Below are 17,397 nucleotides of genomic sequence, written 5' to 3' on the forward strand. Positions count from 1 at the left end.
ATGGGATGGAGAGGAGTGATACTACCATGAATTGAATACTTTCGTTCTCTGTTCCTCTCTTTCTCAATCTCCCTCATACACACACCACACACACATTTACTTTATCTATATGTTTGTCTATCTATGCATCTACCTATCATCTCTATGTATACATATTCATACATGTGCATTTATTCAATACCATCAAATATTTATTGAGAATTTATTTTATGTAAAGGCAATAAAACTTTCTTTACATTTTTCATTGTAACAGAAACTTAGAAAGTCTATTCTTGCTTTGGAATAGTCAGTGGTTAGCATCGAGCAGGGCCTGTCTTTAGGCAAAGTCTCACTTCTGCACTTGCTTTCTGGGCTATTACCCAAGCCTAGACTCACCCTGCAGTAGGGTATTTTCTCCTTGAGAGCTATTCTACCACAGCATGTGTTCCCACAAGGGCTGGTGGAGGGAAAGCCCCTCTCTGCTCAGCATTGCAAGTTGCGTAATGAACTTCTCACTGAATTCTTGTTTCAAATTTGAGAGATGGTTCTAATCTCAACTGATTTGCGAAGCTGAGACGAACTGATGAATACCTCTGATGTTAGTTATTTCTGCCAATTTTCTCATTGGTTAAATTTCAAGCGATGTCTACTCAAGGTCTGATATGGTTTGGATCTGTGTCCCTGCCCAAATCTTATGTTGAAATGTAATCCCCAATGCTGGGAGGGGGCGCCTGATGGGAGGTGATTGGATCATGGGGGGCAGTTTCTCATGAATTGTTTAGCACCATACCCCCTAGTACTGTTCTTGTGATAGAGTTCTCACAAGATCTGGTTGTTTAAAAGTGTGTAGCACCTCCCTCTCCCTGTCTCTTGCTCCTGCTTTGACCATGTAAGACATGCCTGCTTCCCCGTTGCCTTCTGCCATGATTGAAAGTCTCCTGAGGCCTCCAAAGAAGCTAAGAGGATGCCGGCATTATGCTTCCTATACAGCCTGCAGAACCATGAGCCAATGAAACCTCTCATCTTTGTAAATTACCCAATCTCAGTTATTTCTTTATGTCAATGCAGGAATGGACTGATACAAGGTCCCACTTATTCAAAGAACTCAGTCATACGTCTGCCATGATACCCTTTCCTCTATTGGGTCAGTCGCTTAAGATTCTATCTTTTCTTCTAAATATAGCTGAAAATTATTTAAACATCACATGGAAACTATGTTAATATGTTATTTGTAAGGACTGTATGTGAATGTGAAATCTCAGAGGACAGGATGAAAAAACCAGAAGATACTCTTGGTCTTTCAGGGCTGAATGGCAACCTGGAGGCCCAACTACAGATGAAGCCTGCTATTTGAAAACTGGAAATTAGATGGGGTCACTATCACCCCTGCATCTTCTTCCAGGTTGTCAATTTCCCAGAATGCTAGGTTGAACACCTAACTGCCTGAAATGGGTTTTAGAATAGGGAACAAAAATGTTTGTGTGTGTGAGAGTGTGTACGTGCATACATATATAATTATAATTTCAAAGTGGAATGGCTATGATTGGTTGCAGGAGCCCTTAATAAGTACACTAATTCCCCAGGCCCCACACACACTATTTTTTTTCTGGAAGGCCATTAAAATAGGAAAATCCAGTGAGGGGAGGATCACAACACACCAGCAGTAAACACAAGCAGGGCCTCTGCAGTATTTGGGCCTCTTTTCTCTGAATAGCCCCTTCTTCTTTTGTCTCTTTCACTTGTAAACTGTCTAGGCTAAGTATAAAACAAATGAAGAGGGAGAGGACAAAAGAACAGTAAAGAAAAAGTTTGAGCAAGACCAGCAATTGAAAGCGGGCAAATAGTGGTGGAATGGATGGACAAGGGAGAGCGAGAGTGGGGAGCTGTAGAGAAAGTTGAGGGGAAGGGAAGGTACCCCTTATTGAAATAGGGGTACCCCATATTGAAATAGGATTAATCTGATAGCATCTAGTAAATGTCAACATGTTGGGAGCAGATCCACGCATGAAAAGTTTTGTTTTGTTTTGTTTTGTTTTTTTAGATGGAGTCTTGCTCTGCTGCCCAGGCTGGAGTGCAATGGTGCAATCTCAGCTCAATCGCCTCCCAGGCTCCAGTGATTTTCCTGCCTCACCCTCCTGAGTAGCTGGGATTACATGGTATGCCACCACGGCCAGCTAATTTTTGTATTTTCAGTAGAGACAGGGTTTCACCATGTTAGCCAGGCTGGTCTCGAACTCCTGGCCTCAGGTGATCTTCCTGCCTCGGCCTCCCAAAGTGTTGGGATTACAGGCATGAGCCACCACGCCCAGCCCCACATGAAGGATTTTTTAAAAACACAAATATTTTGTAAAATTTCAAGTGGAGAAGGAAGATAATTAGAGCAAGTATCTGGCAAGGGAAACTGGAGTAGGTAAACAGGAGAACCGCAACATCCAATTTGGACACTTCGTCTTGTAGTTTAAGGTCAACTCTTGTGTGCATTTGGTTCCATCATCTAAAGGGAAAAATGTAAATTAGTGTTATGTATATATTGTCATGTATTAGCTTTGAGATAAAAAAAGCTCTCATCTGTTTTTTTTCTTTTCTTTTGAGATGGAGCGTCACTCTTGCCCAGGCTGGAGTGCAGTGGTGCAATCTCAGCTCACTGCAACCTCCACCTCCCAGGTTCAAGTGATTCTCCTGCCTCAGCCTCCGGAGTAGCTGGAATTACAGGTGTGTGCCTCCATCCCCAGCTAATTTTTGTATTTTTTAGTAGAGACGGGGTTTTGCCATGTTGGCCAGGCTGGTCTCAAACTCCTGACCTCAGGTCATCTGTCTGCCTCAGCCTCGCAAAGTGCTGGGATTACAGGCATGAGCCACCGTGCTCAGTCAAAAAAACCACTCATCCATTATTATGCCAAAAGCTCTACAGAGCCCTTAACTGGGTCAGAATCCTCTATTTTTGTTTCTATGAGTAATATTTGTTAACAATAAAATCATGTCACAGAATATCTTGTGTGGAAGTGAGCAGCTTCACTCTTGAATGACAGATACCCCATCTAAATACCAAGAATCATGCTACTTATTCAAGGTTACAAACAGAGGAAGGTCATCAAGAGTGGAAGTGTCATATCCTGGAGGAAGAGGCAAGCTAGTTTCCTTGTCATTGTATTTGGACTCCTCAAAGTGAAACATGGTAAGGTTTATACAGGTTTTTGTTGATTTGCTTTTCATTGATTTTACTCTTTGTCTTTAACAAAGAAAAAGAAGCTGTAGGTTTATCCCTGTCTCTGCAGCTGCAATTGTGACTTTCCTGGGAAAAAAAGAAAAAGCCAAAAGGACATCTCTTTTCCGATTAGGAAGTAGAAAATTTGATAGCTTCTGAAAATAAATGCCTGTATTCCATTTTCTGGCAGGCTGCTGTGGTTCGTCTTCTGCCTGGGAACTGGATAAAAACATCAGTGAATACCCCAAAGGTCAGAATTTCAGAACTGCTGCCACAACTGTATTGTCACCAAGTAGTCACCATGCTCTCACTCACTCTCTTTTTTTAAGAGGCCTGGTCATGTCCGGGGGAATGCCAGGTACATTTTTCTTAATGTATGAGCACAAGTTACATATAACAACCTAACAACACAATACTGCCTCTTTAATGCTAATCTATTCCTTGCAATCTACTAGATACATGTAGAGTCATTGGTGTGTATCAAGAGAGCAAAATCAGATTCTGAAAATATCTGAAAGGATGCACTAGAGTGTACATAATAATGTATTTTAATCTGCCAGGCCTTAAAATTAATCATGAATTCCCACAGAGATTTTAATAATTTTGAGATGATGTTTTTTTTTTTCTTCATAGAGTAATATTCTTGGACAGAGTTTTCTAAATGCTGCAAGGGTAAAAAAAAAAAAATAGGTGGGGGAGGGGAAAGCAGGGGCAGTTTCTCGTTTGCCATCTTAGAGGAGATGTGTTTACCAGGGGAACATGTTTTCTTTTGCTCCTAACTAAAAAGCAAGGTAGGTGTTTCAAAGAAAGGCTTTATCACTCCATAAAAGCTGACAAGTCTCGGGAAGTTTATTAGGGGTAATAATGTGCATTTGTTAAGCAGTGGGAATAGTCCTGAAGCAAAGAGGTCCATTCTAGCGAGGGGGTGGATACCTCAGCAGCATTACAGAACTTGGCCATCAGCAGTTTTCAGAGTGGCACAGGAGGAAAACCTTGGTGGTCAAACTGCAATAGGCTCTAGAAAGGGTGACCATATTATTTATTGTTTAAACTGGGACTTTTGAGAGGGAAAATAAAAGTAAATAATTACCCTGGGGTATATGCTTACTTTCAGTTCAAGGGCAGGTAGCAAAGGTCTGGATCTCAGGTTTCTGATTTAGCAGTGGCCCCTGCCTTTCAAAGAGGGGTGGTCATGTCTGTTTCCCTTACTGCCCTAAGATGCTAGGCCCGTAAACTGTTTAGGCTCTTTGAACTTTATCCAACAAAGGTGTTAGGTAAAATTATAAATACATAGCATTGTTTCATGAATAATAAACAACTAAAAATATTATGACCTAGATTGATGATTTTTCAGGGATATCCAGGGTACCAGGAAAAAAAAATACATTCCTAGAGGTATGTTGGACTTTCTATATCTTTTTAAGTCTCCATAAAATACCCTATTCAATGCTAAAAAAAAATGTGTACACATGGACATACGGAGTAGACTGATAGACAATGGAAGCTTAGAAGGGTGAGGAGGTGAGAGGTGGGTGGATGATGAGAAATGACTTAGTGGGTACAAGGTATGGTATTCAGGAAATGGGTACTCCAAAAGCCTTGACTTGACCACTACCCAATCTATGCCTGTAACAAAATGGCACTAGTAACCCACACATTTATACAAATAAAAAGATAAAGTACCACATTACAGTGTCTGGCTACAAGGAGAAGGGAATTTTTCTTGTGATCCACCAAGTTTTAGGTAACTATCCCTGAAATGCAGCTGTCATAACATGTCTTTGTCCCTTTTCTACCCATCCATTAAAAACAAGTGTACTTAATTGTACACTTGAGTGTGTATTTAATTTCCTCCAGTCCCCATGTCCAGATTTTTCTAAGGGTTGAAGTAGAGCATATTTGTTAGAAGTAGGCAGAAAAGATTATTTTACCTGAGTTACATTACCTTCAAATAATTTGCAGGCTGGTAGAATCAGGAATCTCACTAGTGTGTGTGCTCCTTTAAGAAACTATTTTATTGTTCTTTGGGTTGGCTAGTGGAATAAAATCGGAGATACTCATTTGGCCTAGCCTACACTTCCCTTCCAGATTTCCCATCTTCCACTATCCCATTGAATCAGTGATATTCATTGCCTTAAGAGATAGTTATCGAATGGAGTACAGGATACAAAAGATCAGAGAAAGTGAAAAAAAAAAACCACAAATCCCTGGCTTTGAGTTTCAAAGAAGGCCTCTGGAAATTCCCGGTAGAGGAAATGGCCTTGGGAGCAAATATTTTCATCTTACTAGGAGCAGGCATTTTGGAATAAAAGGCTGAATTCCCAGCTCAGCAGCCGTTAATACCTTAACTAGGAGTGCTTCCCAAACTGGAAGGGGCACAGGAATCACCCGGGAGCACTGTTAATGCACAGCTTCCTATTGGGCCTGAGTGTCTGCATTTCTAATAAGCTTGAAAATACTGCAAGCTACTGGTCCCTGGTTTACATTTTAAATAACAAAGCCTAAAATGATAGTTCGGAAACTGAACAGGTGAAAAACCTGATTAATCAGACTAGAAACAATACTTTACTGTTGGGGAAGAGTTGCTTTGAGAGCTTAGCTTGTCCCTATGAAGACAGCTAAGAGAAGTCCCTATAAAAGGGCCTTTTGGCTGCTATGGTGTGGGGCCTACAAAGAAGCGGCTATGACAGCAACCAGGCAGAGCCTCTTTAGGAAGTCCTCAGGGGTACAGTGCAACAACAGTGGACGCAAAGAAATGGCTGCCGGGAACTGTACAAATGTCCTGAGCTGGCATCTTGCCTATGCCTGAAGCCACCCAGAGAGGTGGGAGAACATCCCTAAATTTCTGTGCTTCCTGAGATGGGTGTGGAATGCTTCCTAGCGGGCTAGCGAAAGTGGCGGACGGAGCCCTGGAGTTGCAATGTTGGGATGCAGAGTGACTAGGAGAATCTGAGCAGCAGGGGCCATGTGGATACCTGAGTTTTTCCAGGTAACAAAATCAGAGCAAAATGACCAAAGGCAAGACAAAGGAGTCACTTCTCATCAAGAGTCTCATCTCATTGCAAGGATGGAGGATGCCTATAGCCCTCCTGGAATGTTAATATCACTCCAGGGAGAAAAGGAGCATTGATAGGCCTATAAATGGACTGAGCTTGCCTGAAAGAGACTGAGACAGCCCTGAGGTGACTGAAAATAAGCCCTATGTTTATCTGAACTAAAGTAATTTCCTTTATTAGGTAAAACATGGGTTTAAAATGGGAATTAAGGTAATGCATATGTTAATCAGTTCAATTGAGCCATTCCATAATGTAGACATATTTTAAAAATCGTTGTACGTGATATATACAATTTTTGTTTGTCAATGAAAAAATAAAAGATTAAAAATGGGGGTTACATGGACATTTAGAAAAGAATTTTAAAACTTCCATATTTTACATATCTGAGTATACGTTTATGAAATATCTGACCTACTCCATTGGAATTCCTATTATTTAGCATATTGCTCATTGTTTAGTAGGCACCTAGTAAATATCATTTCATTGAATAAATAAAATGAAAACAACTCAGTTTCTCAAAAACAAACAACAAACATAGCAAAACAAAACAAAAGCCTCAATAACAAGTACATGAAGTTCAAGTTTAATACTGTCCTAAAGATTTTTTAAAAAAACCTTTTAGAAGAGTGTTGATTAACCAATGTCAAGCCTCACTAGAGACAGAAAAATAGTAAACAAGCTTGACGCTTGGCACAAACTGAGTACATCTTAAAGATGCAGGTGCTAGTGTGGTGTGCTCAGCAAAGGAGGATGTGAGCCCAGAATTTCTGGAGATCTTTGAAAGTGGGCTAGATAAGATCTATGTAGTTCTGTTTAGAAACAGGAAAATGGCGATAATTTCTTTGTTTCTTTTTCTCAAAAAATATAGTTTCAGTTCAGCAATATAGTTTTAAATCTAATCGGAGGTCAATTTCTTCTTCACTTTGGTAGTCCTGGTTATTAATACATTCATAGCAGATATTTTAGGACCAGAGCTGCAGTTCCCACTAACACATTATTTTAATTTTTGATCAATATTGTGTGTTTGATAAGAGACTTGGCATATAAAGCTAAAAATGCCACATGCCCTGTAGGGAGCCTTTTATTTCTAGTGACATATATTGGAGTTATTCTTCTTTGTTCATATGATTTACCTTCAAAAATCTATTGAATGTGCCCCCAGAGAAGCGCAGATAGCTGTTTTAATAATCATATTGGTATTCGGGTGGAATGGAGTGGGTAGAACTGAAAGAACTTGCAGGGAATATTGTTCCTAGAATCTGTGGTTCCACCAGCCTGCGTATAATAGTTAAAGTGCAGTAACACAGCTAGAGTTTGCAGAATAAAATTAGCAGTTGTACTCTTGTAAATATTGGTCTTTCACCTCCTTCCCAGGTTTGAGAGCCCTTTGCTCATACCAGAAGTGGCACAATATGCTGCTAGGTCAACAGATGGCAGGGTTACACTATCTCTGTCTCTTTCCCACCACCAGCAAAAGAAATTTACCCAAAGCATTTGGCTATCTAGTGTCCAGTGTTGGCTTTAATAGAGCTGATAGTCGAGTCTTCAAGTTCTGCTTTTGACCCTAGTGATTCTGTGCTATTGGAAAGTGCTGATGAACTGAGATAGCCCTTCAGCTTGGTTCTCACTGGTAGCATCTCTACAATGGAAAGCCTATGGAAGCAATGGAAGACTTGGTTCTTTGAATATAGCATAGAATATGGAGTGGTAGAATAATAGCCCATTTTAATCTCTTGCTCATATAATATTTTTCTTGAAACATCTGTATCACTCATGACTATCTGGGTCCTACATTGTACTTTCAGGCTATCTATATATGAAGTCTATTTTCATTATTAACACAGTGACTATGAAGTGGAGATTATGCCCATTGTACAGATGAGAAAAATCATGTCTAGAAAGGTGAAATAACTTGCTCAACATCCCAGGGATAGAAAAGAGCAAGGCAGAGATTTGAAATCAGGCACGTTGATCTCAAAATTTACACTTTTTATGCATAAGACTTGCCTAGTGTAGGAGCTGCCATATATATTTGCAAGGCCACAGAAGGGTGGTGGAGTTCAGTTGTGGTTTAATGGACCTGATAACTAACTTTTGGATGTGTATAGCATTTACAGTTTTGCTCAGTTTACTTTTGAGACCTTCCAGTCTGGTGAGTGATAGCGAGACTCTCTCCACCAAAATACAGAATATCTCAGGATGTGTGTATTACACACAAGAGTGGGTAGAGTTAGAAAAGGGATTCTAGCCTCCAAATCTCCTTCTTACTCCACTACTTCCATTTGTAATGTTTGAAAGAGAGTTCCCTTAAATTAACCTCTGTTAGCCTATGTCATTGTGTGGGAGCAATTAATTTTTCCAGGTTCTCCTCAGCATTTTTCAGCCAATAACCAACCTCGTGATATTTTAACTGAACCACATCGCTTGTGTTTCTAACATTGATATGGATTTTACACAGCTGTTTACACTAATATGTGCTAAAATGCCTAATTACTGCTGCAATCACAGGCTGGCTCGACAGTTTTGCCAGCTCTTAAATATATAGTCGTATCTTAATCAAACACAAACGTCAATAAGCATCCTAAACTCCTGCAATTTGTAAACTGGATTAAAGGCAATAAATGCAACCCTTCAAACAAGAATACAGAATTTTGCATATTTCATGCTAATATGCTCATCTGTTTGTTTTGCTGTTGTTTCCCAGATTTTCAAAAATGCTTGTTGATAAAATGAAGTCAGAATGTAAGATGAGGTGAGTGTTTATTAGCATTGAGTAAAAGGCTTCAGAAGGCCTAAGGAAGGCTGTACTATAATAGTATTTTTAAAAATGTGTGACATTTATATTTATATTAAATTGTTGGCTGATGATTCTTTAGCCAACTGGGTAAACTATTTTTGTGTGTGTGTGTGACAGAGTCTTGCTCTGATGCCAGGCTAGAGTGCAGTGGTGCGATCTTGGCTCACTGCAACCTCTCCCTCCCCGGTTCAAGCAATTCTCCTGCCTCAGCCTCCCGAATAGCTGAGACTCCAGGCACCTGCCACCACACCCAGCTAATTTTTTGTATTTTTAGTAGAGACAGGATTTCACCATGTTGGCCAGGATGGTCTCGATCTCTTGACCTCGTGATCTGATCTCTTAACCTCGTGATCCGCCCGCCTTGGCCTCCCAAAGTGCTGGGATTAGAGGTGTGAGCCACCGTGCCCAGCTGTAAACTGTTATTACTTATATATTTTTCAGCAGGAATGAAAACATCTACTAGGTATTAGGAACTATGATAAGAGCTGGTAATTGCTTTAGAATGTCATAAATAGGCTACTGTGTGTACAAGTTACTCTGGGAGGCTGGAGAAGGAAACGTTTCTTTACCACTGAGAGCTCAGGGTAGACTTCATAAAAGAGACATGTTCGTATTGGAAAAATGGAGGATTTTCCAGGAGGACAAGCACAAGAGATACAGACAGGAAACAGAAAAAGAGCAGTCATCGTCACCAATGAAAGGGAAGAGAGCAGGCAAGTTCTGGAAACTGCAGTACCTCTGTACGAGGATAGAGGTCTGCTTGGAGAAACCTAGAAGATGTAATGTTAGGAACATCATCGTAAGCCCTGTAGATGATGATGGAATGCCTTATGATAGTAAGAGTGTGTTAGCTATAAAATAACAAGGAAAGAGAATTATGGAGCTGCCATTTGACTCATAGGAATTTTGTCTGTGGTTACGTGACCCATCTCCCAAAAAAATGTGTGCCCCCAACATCTAAGGAGCTTATACTGGAGAAGCCAATGATAGTCCATGAATATTAGCAGGAAATCATTAGGTTTATCTCCCTTTTCATTGGCTGACTTATTGATTGAGTTATGTATTCATTCCAGCATTGATTCAGTAAATGTCTACTTAGCCCTTACAATTTTTTAATATTTGTCCCAGTCACTGAGGAAATGACAGTGATGTTCTCTCCTGTCTGAGAATAAGAGGTTATGGGATTAATAGTATCAGGGGACTTGGCAAAGAATAAAAATGATTATATCATCCTCATTTATTTTATCAATAAGAACCTGCCACTTTCTTGACTTTATAGATTCTTTAATTTTACTTGTACTCACCACATTTAAGAGAATATTTTTTCCAATGAACTCCAATCTATCTGGAATTAAAATACATGTAAGACTAAAATAACTGGAATTTTAAAAAGTGCATCGTTGTTTTATAGGGGAAATGGTAAGAAATTAAGAATCTAGGCAACATTGACTGTAGTATATCCTGAAATAACTGCATATTTAATTTAATTTCTTATAACCTCATCATTTAAATGTTGCACAATAAAAACATGTTTAGAATGGAGACCACTACGATATATCAAGTATACTTCAAAATCAACAAAGACAGGCTGAATTATGACTAATATAACTTTTGGACACACACACACACACACACACTCTCTCTCTCTCTCTCTCTCTCCTCTTTCATAGCTTCCATAAGGGAAGAGATTACGTTAGTCTGGTTCACAGCTATATCCTTAGTGTCCTGTATGCAGTGTACTTGGTAAAAATAAGTTGTGGAATGCATGATTGTTTATGATAATCACCAGTTGTAGGTTAAACTACTCTTCCCAATGTTCCACTTTCTCTATCCACACCCTTTGCAATATGCTTTTGTAGCCCTTCCACCTGAGTGATGTTGGTCTTGGCTGTGTGATTTGCTTTGGCCGATGATAAGTTGATGGAAGTGATAGTAAGACAATGCTGAGCCTCATCCTCGGAAGTATCTCTGCCTTCACCTGGCTTTGTGCACCACTGCCCTGACTTTGAGAAGAACATGACCCCAGTAAATTGTTAGTCCAGGAAGAATGAGAGGTGAGTGGAGCAAAACAGCCCAACTGACCTGAAGACATTTGAACATAGCATATATTCTAATTGCTGTATATCAGTAAGTTTTGAGGAGGTTGTTACACATCCATATTTTGTCTATAGCTGGCAGTCTCCCAGCTAAGCAAAATATCCCATTGTAAAAAAATCTAATTATATAGAAACATTCCAAGAGCCTCCCTTTTTGTTTTTCCGTTTGACCATTTATTAACACAACTTAATAAGATGGTAATTTTTTATGTTTAGCCAAAATAGTAGCAGAATATGTGACTTACTGATTTTTTATAATGATCAAAATTTTTTCACATTTTTAAATTTGGGTATGTTGCTTATTGGCATCAAATTGGGAATAAGGAGACATTGATTTTGGTTCCCCTGGTTCTAATATACTGTGTGATTCTATGAAAGGCACTTAAGCTTTCTGGGCTTTGGTTTCATTATCTGTTAAACATATGGCTCCTACCTCCATAAGTGAAATATTGTGTGTATAAATATTAAATAATGTATGAAAAAAGTGCTTTTCAATGTTTAATAAACTATAAGTGTGTTAGATTATTACTTATTATTTATTAAAGTTGAAATACTAAAATATGGTGCCAATTTTATCATAATAATTTGCTATGTGATGATAATCGGAAGAACATCTAACTTCTGAAAACTCTGTGCCTAAAGATGGATCATGTAGTGTTTCAGCTGTTTTTGTTTTGTCATTATCACCAAATTACTAATATTTCTTTAATCTAGTATGGCTTTATATAAACCAGGTAATTAGAATTTGTCACCTTAAGTTATATTTTAAATATTGATACGGTTTCGGTGTTTTGTCCCCTCCAAATCTCATGTTGAAATATGACCTACAATGTTGGAGGTGTTTGGGCCATGGGGGTGGATACTGCGTGAATGGCTTGGTGCTGTCCTCATGATAATGAGTAAGTTCTCACTATACAATTTCACACAAGAGCTGGTTTAAAAGAGCCTGGCACCTCCCCTCTTTCTCGCTCCTCCTCTCACCATGTAATTTGTTTATTCCTCCTTCACCTTCTGCCATGACTGGAAACTCCCTGAGGCCCTCAGCAGAAGCAGATGCTGGCTCCGCACTTGCTGTATAGCTTGCAGAACTGTGAGCTAATTAAATCTCTTTATAAACTACCCAGTCTTAGGTATTTCTTTATAGAAATACAAGAACAGACTAATACAGAAAGTTGGTACTGAGGAGTGGGGGCCTTCCTATAAAGATACCTGAAAATGTGGAAGCAGCTTTGAAATGGGGTAATTCACAGAGGTTAGAAGAGTTTGGAGGGCTCAGAAGAAGAGAGGCAAATAAGGGAAAGTTTGGAACTTCTTAGAGACTGGTTAAATAGTTGTGACCAAAATGCTGATAAAGATATGGACAGTGAAAGCTAGAGTGATGATTCCTCAGATGGAAATGAGGAACTTATTGGGAACTGGAGCAAAGGTCATTTGTGTTATGCCTTAGCAAAGAGCTCGGCTACATTTTGCTCACATCCTGGAGATATGTGGAAGTTTGAACTTAAGAGCAATGATCTGGGACATCTGGTGGAAGAAATTTCTAAGTAGCAAAGCATTCAAGTGTGGCTTGGCTGCTTCTAACAGCCTAAGATAAGATACGGGGGCAAAGGAATGACTTAAAGTTGGAACTTATATTTAAAAGGGAAGCAGAGCTTAAACATTTGGAAAATTTGATGCTGAGATGTGGTAAAAAAGGAGCAAGTATTTTCAGGGGGAAATGAAAGCAGCCTGTGGAGCTAAAGAGATTTGCATGACTAAAATGGAGCCAAGTGCTGATATCCAAAACAATGGGGAAAAAGGCCTCAAAGGCATTTCAAAGATCTTTGAGGCAACTCCTCCTATCATAGGCTTAGAGGCCTAGGAGGAAAGAATGGTTTTCAGGGGCAAGGCCCAGGGGCCAGCTATCCTGTGCAGCCTCAGGATGCTACTCCCAGGATCCTGGCAGCTCTGGCTTCAGCCTTCACTAAAAGGCAATGGGATACTGCTCCAGAGAGTTCAAGGCTTAAGCTATGGCAACTTTCATGTAGTGTTAAGCCTGCAAGCACACAGAACGCAAGAGTGAAGGAGGCTTGACAGCTTCCCTCTAGATTTTGGAGGATATATGTAAAAGTGTGGGTGCCTAGGCAGAAGCCTGCTACAGGGGCAGAGCCCCTCCAAGAATCTGAACTAGGGTAGTGCTGAGGAAAAATGTGGGGTTGGAGCCCCCACACAGAGTCACGAGGACACTGCTTACTGGAGCTATGAGAATGAAGCTGCCACCCTCTAGACCCAAGAGTGGTAAAGCCACCAGCAGCTTGCAACCTCAGTGTGAAAAAGTCACAGGGCAGAACTGCCCAAGGCCTTGGGAGCCCACCCAGCACAGCAGTGTGCCCAGGATGCGGGACATGGAGTCAAAGGAGGTTATTTTGGAGCTTTAAGCTTTAATGACTGCCCTGCTGGGTTTCAGACTTTTGTGGGACCTACAGCCCCTTTCTTTTGGTTAATTTTTCTCTTTTGGAATAGTAATATTTACCCAACGCCTGTACCACCACTATATCTTGGCAGTAAATTACTTATTTTTGTTCTTACAGTCTTATAGGTGGAAGGAACATGCCTTAAGTCTCAATTGAGACTTTGGACTTTTGATTGAGTTGATGTTGGGATGACCAAAGACTTTGGAGGACTATTGGGATGGGATGATTGTATCTTGCGATGTGAGAAGAACATAAGATTTGAGGGGCCAGAGGTGGAACGATATGGTTCGGATGTTTTATCCCCTCCAAATCTCTTGTTGGAATGTGACCTAAATGTTGGAAGTGGGCCTAGTGGGAGGTGTTTGGGTCATGGGAGCAAATCTCTCAGGAATGGCTTGGTGCACTCATTGTGGTAATGAGTGAGTTTTCAGTGATTTCGTGTGAGATCTGGTTGTTTGAAAGAGTGTGGCATCTCGGCCAGGCATGGTGGCTCATGCCTTTAACCCCAGCACTTTGGGAGGCCAAGGTTAGTGGATTACTTGAGAGTCAGGAGCTCAAGACCAGCTCCTGGTGAAACCTCTTCTCTACTAAAAATAGAAAACTTAGCTGGGTGTGGTGGTGTGCACCTGTAGTCCTGGCTACTTAGGAGGCTGAGGTGGGAGAATCACTTGAACCCAGGAGGCAGAGGTTGTAATGAGCTGAGATCATGCCATTGCACTCCAACCTGGGCAACAGAGCGAGACTTAATCTCAAAAAAAAAAAAAAAAAAAGGAGTGTGGCATCTCCTCCCCGTGTCTTGCTCCCACTCTCACCATGTGATGCACCTGCTCCCCCTTCATCTTCTGCCACGGTTGGGAGCTTCCTGAGGCTCTCGCCAGAAGTAGATTCCAGCTTCTTTCTTCCTGTACAGCCTGTAGAACTATGAGCCAATTAAAACCTCTTTTCTTTATAAACTATCGGTTGCAAGTATTCCTTTGCTGTGACACAAGAACAAACTAATAGAAATGTTATTTATAGTAAAGGTGACAAAGAGTAAGAAAGAATCATGGATTTTGGAGCTAAAGAGATTTGAATTTATACTCTGGGGTAACTATCAACTAACTGTGTTGCCTTGGGAATGTTAAACAACCTTTCTGAGCCTCAGATTTCTCCTGTTTAAAAGAAGGATAGTGGCAAATGATTTGCAATGTTGCAGTGAGGACTGAAGATGATGTTTGTAAAATGCCAAGTGTATATTGTTTAGCACAAGGTGGGTAGTCAATAAATGCTAGATAGTATTAAAATTACATCATGAAAATATTTCTATTCTATCCTCTATACTTCTTTGGCTTCAGAAACAGAATATACATGATTCCTTGCCATCATTCTCTCATCATTGATTTTTAGGTGGTGATATGATCTAAAATTTCACTAAGGTTATTCAGGTGCATACAAAAGCCAGCTTGATCTTTTAAAACTCTCTTTTCTGATTTTTATTGTCTTCTCTCCTGTGGCCATGTTGTTATCTATTATTCCTTTCTACACATATATTCTGTTCTCTTACATTGTATCTGGTTATTTCTATTCAGTTCAAGGGCAAAACTACCAAGGAAACCAAACTTGTTTGAACTGTATGTGATGAGTGGATCAGGAAAAAATTACAGAAGCTTTACTATATGGAATTTTTTATTTAGAGTTTAACTGCTTAGAAGCTTTTAAAATTCTAATTTCAGAAGCTGAGGTTATAAGATAAAGTATTTTTTTAGAAAACTTAGATTTTAAAATAATAGAGAAATTAGAGAAAGGTGATGATACAAGGCAGACTTGATAGAAGAGGCTGCTAGTTTTCTTTTGAAGTTACATTAATTCAATAATATGTTAAAGATTCAAATACGGTTTGTCAAAATTAGTAACAGTCCCAAACAGTCCCAAAGTGGATTCTACAAGCAAGATACATGATGAGTTCATAGCTTTTCTACAACTCCAAGTCTCTTTAGAAGGCAAATGATAATATCTTTCTGAGTTTGGCTGCAATTTTGGTCCTTGAAAAGTAGTATGGCTAAGTCACAACATTTAGTCGTATAATTGGCAACTTCTAACCCTCCAGCAGATGGAGCACGAGCTGCCCAATTCACCTTGTGCCTTTTTTTCTTTAGCTGCAAATGTTCAAGAGGTACATGTCATGATGCGTATGGGTTTCTATTCTAGAGTGAAGATTCAGTGAAATATCTTGGTCAGATTATCCTAAAGCAGAGCCCAAATCCAGGACTTGGATCGAGTTACCTTCTTGTTAGAGCAGGGAAACCATCTTGACAGAGCAGGGAAAAGGAGACAAGGAAGTAGGAGGGACAACACTTTTGGAATATCAGTTGGTTTTTGCTGTGGGCAACTAGGTCTTAATTCTACTGAGGACCCTCTAAATGTATAGAATGTGAACCTCGGAATTGTCTTTCCAGAACATGTGAAGTCCAGACATTTACCTGCTAATGCCTTTGTCTCATTAGTTGAGAGTTTCCACCACACCAGGAGTATTGTCTCCCATCCCACTCCCACGCTTTCTGACTGTGACTGTGTTGTGTGACTTTAGAGAAAGTCCTGAGGCAGAGAAGTGGAGAGAAGTTGCTGCTTGAGCTTGAGAAAGAATGGTGGCAGAGTACATGCGTGGAAGTGCTACCATAGCTGCTCTGAAATCAGAGGTGGGCCAAGTGGATGGGGTGCAGGGCCCAAAAAAATTTCTGCTTTGAGATAATGTTTATGCAAAGTGCTTTGTGGTACATTAAGTTCTAACACATGTTATTTGTTATTAATAGTGAAAAATTCAAATGTTCTTGTTTATAATAAAACATAATAAAAGTTTATCAAATAGCATGGCTCATCCTAATTAGTAATATTGGTGAACTATGGTATAGGGTTAAACCTATTTGTTTGTAAAAGGCCAGAGATTGGGTAGAGTATTCATATGTCCATTTGTTACTTCTCTGCTCTGCTTTTTACTTCCCTAGAACTGCTATCTGTCTACCCCTGCAGATAACACACACACACACACACACACACACACACACACACACACTCTCCAGTGATCTATCCACCCCCTCATTGCTCTCAGACATTATTATTCCAATGAGCATGAGACAAACCCATATGGGCGCAGATAAAATGAATTGGGAATACTCAGTTCTTCCTTCCATACCCCCTATAGGTTGGGAGACAGGAGGTTATGATTTGAGAGGTTAATCAAATACATGCTTTGCAAAACTGCCCTCAAGACAATGACCAGAGTTGGAAGATTCCCAACATAAAGAAAAGATAAATGTTTGAGATGAGGGATATTCCAATTATCCTGATTTGATCTTTACACATTGTATGCATATACCAAAATATCACATATACCCCCAAAATATATACAACTATTATGTATCAATAAAGATCAACAGAATGGCCAGAAACCCGGACACTTGCTACTAACCAGTAAACATGTCCAGGCCATAATTAAGCTCTATTTCCATAGTCCATAGCCTAGGCTTATCAGACTTAAACTTGTATGTTTATATAATCATCAAGGAATATCTAATAAATGCTCATAGTGCTTGGCCCTGGTTCTCTCATTTCAAGGAAAGTGGAATTATAAGAAGACCCCATCTGGCAAGGCTCATAAAGGAGAACAACTCTTATGGAATACATCCAAGATATATATATACGTCTTTGAAGAAAGACATCACTCAACTGTGAAAGATCACCATGACCCCTGCTTTCATTTCATCAAAAAACTTAGTCCATCAGCTCAGTTACCCGTTAGCCTTGCATGGGAATTGACTCAGAGCTTCTGCAAGAT

At 39.8% G+C, this 17,397-nt stretch overlaps 1 long non-coding RNA gene across 1 annotated transcript; it reads left to right on the forward strand.

The window, feature by feature from the left end:
* The first annotated feature begins 8,978 nt into the window (after nucleotides 1–8,978).
* LOC134757371 (uncharacterized) lies at nucleotides 8,979–17,397 on the forward strand. The gene is made up of 3 exons (XR_010131228.1): nucleotides 8,979–8,992; nucleotides 16,153–16,261; nucleotides 17,178–17,397. It is a non-coding gene; the product is annotated as an uncharacterized lncRNA (long non-coding RNA).

The sequence above is a fragment of the Gorilla gorilla genome, chromosome 17 (genome assembly GCF_029281585.2).
Source record: "Gorilla gorilla gorilla isolate KB3781 chromosome 17, NHGRI_mGorGor1-v2.1_pri, whole genome shotgun sequence".
Lineage (NCBI taxonomy): Eukaryota > Metazoa > Chordata > Mammalia > Primates > Hominidae > Gorilla > Gorilla gorilla.